Source organism: Colobus angolensis, unplaced genomic scaffold (assembly GCF_000951035.1).
Source record: "Colobus angolensis palliatus isolate OR3802 unplaced genomic scaffold, Cang.pa_1.0 Scaffold237, whole genome shotgun sequence".
In the NCBI taxonomy this organism is placed as follows: domain Eukaryota; kingdom Metazoa; phylum Chordata; class Mammalia; order Primates; family Cercopithecidae; genus Colobus; species Colobus angolensis.
In genome coordinates, this window is record NW_012115566.1 from 2,747,766 (window position 1) to 2,755,254 (window position 7,489).

The window sequence follows — 7,489 nt, forward strand, 5'->3', positions numbered from 1 at the left end:
TTCTTTCTTTCTTTCTTTCTTTCTTTCTTTCTTTCTTTCCTTCTTTCTTTCTTTCTTCCTCTTCTCTCTCTCTTTCTTTTTTATTTTTATTTTATTTAAGATGGAGTCTTGCTCTGTCACCCAGGCTGCAGTAGCACATTCTGGGCTCACTGCAACCTCCACCTCCTGGGTTCAAGCGATTCTCCTTCTTCAGCCTCCTGAATAGCTGGGATTACAGGCGCCCATCACCATGCCCGGCTAATACAAAGAGTTCATTTCATCAGTCTTATGATCTCTATTTTAACATTAATGCTGGTCAGTTATTGTGTCTAAACTACAAAATGGCGGAAGTATGACGAAGTGTATCTAACTTCCCATCCTGTAACCTCCTTATGAAATTTGCATAATCATATGTCAATGTGTCTATTTGGAAACAGAAATAGTGTTCCATGCCAAGCATCTTTTGGGAATCCATGAATCTAATCAGCTTTATAAATCTAATGCAAAATTCATGCAAATAAATGGTTTACAAATTTGAGAAATATACAAGAAAATATAGAAATAAGAGCAAATATTGTTTATTTTAAACTTATTTACAGGGCATTTTAGACATATACAGATATGAAGTACTAATAAACATATAAGCCAATTCGAGAAATAAAAAATTACAAATGAAGGTGAAGTCATCTATATTCCCAACTCTTTTCACATCTTCTTCCAAACCTCTTAAAGATAACCACTACTTTGAATTTGATTTTTACCATGTCCTTACATTTCTTTATTTTTACCACATTAGAGTTTTTATTGATATAACTTTTCATGTTTTTAGAATCTATATGTATTTTACACTTTACATACTCATCTGCAATGTGCACATTTATACTTGAAGAAACTTTCATAGATTGAATCGCAATGGATTTTTGTTTTCAAATTTTTACCTAGGTGCAATCAGGACTACATTTATTTTTTATTTTATCATATATTGTTTCTCTTCAAGGATGACAACCAAAAATTTCTTTTTGTTTTCTTTTTTTTCTTCTTTTTCTTTTCTTTTCTTTTTTCTTTTTTTGTTTGTTTGTTTGTTTGTTTTGAGACGGAGTCTTGCTCTGTCGCCCAGGCTGGAGTGCAGTGGCACGATCTCGGCTCAATGCAAACTCCACCTCCCGGGTTCACGCCTTTCTCCTGCCTCAGCCTCCCGAGTAGCTGGGCCTGGCTAATTTTTTGTGTATTTAGTAGAAACGGGGTTTCACCATGTTAGCCAGGTTGGTCTCGATCTCCTGACCTCATGATCTGCCCGCCTTGGCCTCCCAAAGTGCTGGAATTACAGGCGTGAGCCACCGCGCCCAGCCTTCTTTCCTTTTCTTTTGTTTTTTTTTTTTTTTTCAGACAGGGTCTTGCTGTCTCCCAGGCTGGAGTTCAGTGGTGTGATCTTAGCTCATTGCAGCCTGGACCTCCCAGGCCAAATGACTAAATTTCTAAACTCAGAAAAATTTAAAAATACGTTCTCTTGTAGTTAAAATAATTTTTATCAGGATTCCTTTGATGCAATAGAAAGCTGTGTGGTAAGCAGGGGGAAATAATCATATATAAAATGGCACAGGTTAATCTGGAAACTCTATTATCATAATTAATCAACATCAAAGTGCAGATAATTGGGTAGGAAGATGAAACAAAGCTAGTAATGTTCTCCAGGATTAGGCTGTTCTCATATATAGAGCTAATATAAGTGGAAAGACATACGTTAGTCCCATAAAAGAAAACAAAGCAGTTCACCAGCAAGAAGACAACATGAGTGCCTTCTGTTTCAGGAAAAGACTGTGGCGAGAGACTGATACTGTGAATATGAAAGACCATCTTTTGACGCCTTAAGAAAATAGTCACCATGTAGAAACTACTCCAAATCATGAGGAACAAAAAGAGGAAACCTTGAGTAAACATGGCACTTTGAAATATCATAGCATGGCAGTATATAAAATGTTTGTTTTACAGTATATCAGAGAATATCCAAGTCCAACATTAGTGGATTTGCTGGTGGCTATGATGCTTATAATGACCCACATATTGATTAGCATGTTGTTTATTTAGGAATAAATCAATAAGGGAAAAAATTATGGGGAGATTTGAGGTTTGAGCCACGCCCACTTGGAATGATAAGGACTGATAATAACAGCCTGAAATATACTCAGGAGAGAAGTACATACACAAATGCCCCATGTCATTTTATAAATGTATAGCCCTGTTTTACAACAGGTATCAACAAAAGTACTTCTAATTCTGAAGGATGACATTATATATGGAACACCCTGATGATAATTGTTATAATGTTAGCCAAAGTTAGGTGCATAAGAATCACATCTAAGGGGTTCTTCTGATGGGGCCGAAATAAGAAGATGTACATACATGTAATGAATAGCAATAAGTTCCCCATGAGCCCAATGCCAGTTTGAAAGACAGGTAAGATTCCCAGTGTTGTGTCACTTGAATACAAAATATTCACGGTTTTCTTGGATCTTCTGATTGAAGCCAGCACAGCCTAAACAGCAGCATAAATATATTCCACATATGAAAGTTTAGCAATCACTGAATTCTTAGAAAGAAATTTCAATTTTGACATGGAAATTATCATGAACGAGGGACAAATCTATCATGAAAGAAGGACAAATACTCAACTATACATGAATTCATTACATTTTTGTGGGATTTCCAGAGGCTGGATGCCATGTATTGTTCAAATATCTAGAGAACAGATTAAGTTTATGTGGCAGTTGGGCTTTGCATACACATTTTTACCATTTGTTCTAGCCCATTTTTCAGGATTAGTCTGTTCTATTTTAAAGACAGTTTCCCATGTAATAAAAAACAGTCTTATTTCAAATTCTAGTATTGTATTTTAATTGTAAACTTATAACTGGAAATATTTTGTACTTTTTATATACAGGTAATATTTATAACCTATAAATAGCAATATATGAATATGGATCCACTTTTCAGAGCACTAATTGTACCACACTGTTATTTTATGAATAATAAAATGTATTTCTAGAATATGGTTAACTACTGAGTAATTTATGTCATTAAATGCTAAATTTGCTTGTTCTGAAAAACTTTCTTTGCTTAGGAAGCATATTTAATATTTTTACAAATGTAATAAAGGTTTAATTGAAGTTGACAAAGTGATCAAATGTAATAAGGTATTAAATAAATTTACTTTCCAGTTAGCCAACAGGGTTGATGAAGTCCTTTTCATTTAATGGATAAACAGCCCTTCTCCTGACACTGAATTACCATCTAGTTATTACATAACTTTCTATGTTTCCTTACAGCAAGGTATATTATAAACTTGGTCTCCAGCTTGCCCTGCTGTATTCAGAATACTGTATACATGCACACACATTCTATTGATTCTGTTTCTCTGGAGACCTCAGACTTAGACACCAGGGAAGTGGAAATGCAGCCTGCATGCCCAGGGCCAGATGCAAGCTCCAAAAAGTCCTAAGAGAACCTTTGGCTTGTACCTCTGATTGATCTTTGGAGTCTGTACAAGCAGAAGATGATAGCTAAGGCAGAGTTGCAGGTGGCTTGGCTTAGAGATAAGGAGTACGCCAGCTCAGAGCCCATCTGCAAAGACCAGAGTGTTGGTTTTTTTCTCCCTATAGATATTTATGAAAATCTTTGTCAAGTCACTGGCTGACTGCTAAAGTAACATAACTTCAGTGACAACACATGACAAGCAATATAGTCTTTGCAAAAATAGTTTGGGAAACTCACTAAAGAAACAGATGACTGAAATCCTCAAACGTCAAAAATCAACTATAGCAAACCCTGTGGAGGAGGAAACATCTGATATCCAGAGTTTCCAGATTATAATATTCAAAATGTCCACTTTTCAACAAAAAACTACAAGGCATAAAGAAACAGAAATATGTGGCTCATTCACAGGGAAAAAAAGAAATGGACAAAAACTATCCCTGAGGAAGCCCAGACATTGGGTTTGCTAGATAAAGACTGTCTTAAATGTGCTCAAAGAGCTAAAGGAAACCATGAACAAAGAACTGAATGAAACCAAAAGAATGGTGTATAAACAAGTAAAGAGAATATAAACATATAAAGAGAATAAAAAGATAGAATGATAAAATGGAATCAAATAGAAATTATAGAGTTGAAAAGTATAATAGTTTAAAAATTTACTAGAGGTGCTGAACAGCAGATTTGAGGATGCGAAAGAAGGAACCATTGAGCTTGAAGATAGGACAATTGAAAATATCCAGTCTGCTCATGCCTGCAATCCCAGAACTTTGGGAGACTGAGGAAGGCAGATCGCTTGAGCCCAAGAGTTCGAGACCAGCCTGGCCAACATGGTGAAACCCCGTCTCTACTAAAAATACAAAACTTAGCCAGGCGTGGTGGCGCATGCCTATAGTCCCAGCTACTCAGGTGGCTGAGGCAGGAGAATCGTTTGAACTAGGGAAATGGAAGTTGCAGTGTGCCAAGATCATGCCTCTGCACTCCAGCCTGGGCGACAGTGAGACTCCATCTCAAAAAAAAAAAGAAAAAATCTTCACAATCTTGTGGTAAGAAAAATTTTCTTAGGACATAGAAAACAGTAACAATAAAAAATTTTAAATACAATTTCACTAAAATTAAAATCTGCTCTTCAAAAAACACCATTAATAAGATGAAAAAGGACAGCCAAAAATTGTTAGAAAATATCTGTAATACATATATCTGACAATGAACCTGTATCTAGGCTATATAATTTACCTCACAACCTCACAACAACATAATACCTATTAAATAAGGAGCAGCTGAGCACGATGGCCCACGTCTGTAATCCCAGCACTTTGTGAGGCCAAGGCAGGTGGATCACAAGGTCAAGAAATCAAGATCATCCTGGCCAACATGGTGAAACCCTGTGTCTACTAAAAATACAAAAATTAGCTGGCCATGGTGGCGTATGCCTGTAATCCCAGCTATTTGGGAGGCTGAGGCAGGAGAATCGCTTGAACCTGGGAGGCAGATGTTGCAGTGAGCTGAGATTGCCCCACTGCACTCCAGCCTGGTGAAAGAGGAAGACTCAGTCAAGAAGAAGAAGACCAAGAGGAAGAGGAAGGAGCAAAAGGTTTCAATAAATACTTCATAAAATAAGATGAATGAATGGCCAATAAAGCATTCAATAGTGAATGCTCAACATCTTTATTCATTAGGCTAATGTAAATTAAAACCATTGTGAGATTCCACTACACACCCACTAGACTGGCTAAAGTTATTAAAGTTAACATACTGAAAATACCAAGTGTTGGCAAGGATGTGTAGCAACTAAAACTTTTAAGTTCCTGGTGAGAATGTAAAGTTGTTCAAATACTTTGGAAATTATCGGACAGTTTTTATCTATTTAAAGACATGCCCAAAGAACTGTATCCTAATTTTCATAGCAGCTTTTTTTGAAATAGTTGAAAACTGGAAACAACCTAAATGTCCATTAATATGTGAATGAACAAACAAACAATGATATATTCATATAATGGACTATTACTCAGCAATAAAATGAAATGCACCACTGATACATACAACAATGTGGATGAATCTGAAGAACATTACTCTGAATAAAAGAAGCCAGGCAGAACCAGTTCAGCGGCTGATGCTTGTAATCCCAGCACTTTGGGAGGCCGAGGTGCGGGAATCACTTGAGGTCAGGAGTTCGAGAACAGGCTGGCCAACATAGTGAAACCCCTGTCTCTACTGAAAATAAAAAAATTAGCCAGGCATGGTGGTGCGCACCTGTAATCCCAGCTACTTAGGAGGCTAAGGCAGGAGAATCGCTTGAACTCGGGAGGCAAAGGTTGCTGTGAGCTGAGATCGTAACACTACACTCCAGCCTTGGCGACAGAGTGAGACTCTGTCTCAAAAAAAAAAAAAAGAAAGAAAGAAAGAAAGGAGCCAGACGGAAAAGAAGAGATACTCTATTACTCCATTTATAATAAATCTTATGAGTCACAACTAATGTAATAGAAATTAGAGCCGTTGGTTGACTGGGCCCAGGTCGAGGGTGCACTGATTGCAAAAGAACATGTGGGAAATTTGGGGAGAAGAAAATGTTCTGATTGAGGTGGTTGTGACGTTGTGTGTGTCAAAATGATGAAACTGTACAACTTAAAATGACTCTTTTGTACATAAGTTATACCTCAATAAAGTTTATGCACACACAAAACAAGAAAAACAGGATTAGTAAGATAGAAAATTCAGAGTATATTGAATTAAATAGAAAGAAGATTAAAAATATATTAGATGCAATAAACAACAAAAAGGGAAGAGAGAAAAAGTAGGTAAAGAAGGAATAAAATGAAGAGTTAGTATCAATAAAAAGAAAATAAAAAAGAGGAAATATTAAAAAGAAACATAATTAAATTACCAAAAGATAAGAAAAGTATTGGTGATGGCTAAAATATAGAAAAGTTGCAAACACACTTTTAGAATAAACAGCAACCAATAAGTGAGTCAGAGAAAGTGCTTGCAAAGGAGACAAAGGTTATAAATTAATATCCAGATATGCAGGGAAAGAGGAAAGAGAACACAAATATATAATTATTATGGCATTTTATTTACAGCATGTTATGTAAAATCCTACAAAGGAAAGTTTGGGAAGAAGAAGGTAAAGTAATAAACCAATATGAAAATAGCAATGTTTACAAAAGGAAAATGATTTTACTTTAAGACAATCTGAAATATCAAAGAGTTAAAAAAAAAAAAACAGAAAAATTAAGCAAAGATGTCAAGGAGGGAAAATATATTTTAAAATAATACCTGAATTGTTAAATATATTTCTAAATTATCGATACTAAAAATTAAAAGAATAATTAAAAGCAGTGTTAAAATAAAATCAGAAATATTGTTTAACAGAAGATGATTTGAAAAGAATACAAACCTGAGGTCAGGAGTTCAAGACCAACCTGGCCAACATGATGAAACTTCGTCTTTACTAAAAACACAAAAATTAGCCAGGCGTGGTGGCACATACCTGTAATTCCAGCTACTCCAGAGGCTAAGGCAGGAGAGTCGTTTGAACCCTGGAGGCAGAGGTTGCAGTGAGCCAAGATCGCACCACTGCACTCCAGCCTGGGCAACAAGAGCAGGACTCCATCTCAAAAAATAAAATAAAATAAAATAAAATAAAATATAAAAAGAATATAAAACATTTTCAACTTAAATATAAAGATGATTTGTAAAAGAATATAAAACATTTAATAAAATAAGACAGTATGAATAGAGAGGGAATAGAAATTGAGGGGGAGCAGTATAAAGATAAAAAGAATGAAGAGAGAGAAAAAAGAAAAATAAGATGAAAATCAGTGAAAAGAAAGTGTAAAATAAGAAATAGACACTATAGTAATGAAAGAAACAATACTAAAAGAAGATACAGAATGAGAAAAAAAGAATGCGACAGGGCGCGGTGGCTCATGCCTGTAATCCCAGCACTTTGGGAGGCCAAGGTGGGCGGATCACGAGGTCAGGA

General features: G+C 35.7%; 1 pseudogene; it reads right to left on the reverse strand.

Moving 5' to 3' along the window:
* Positions 1–2,087: 2,087 nt before the first annotated feature.
* LOC105513928 lies at positions 2,088–2,407 on the reverse strand (annotated as a pseudogene).
* Between the last annotated feature and the right edge of the window lie 5,082 nt (positions 2,408–7,489).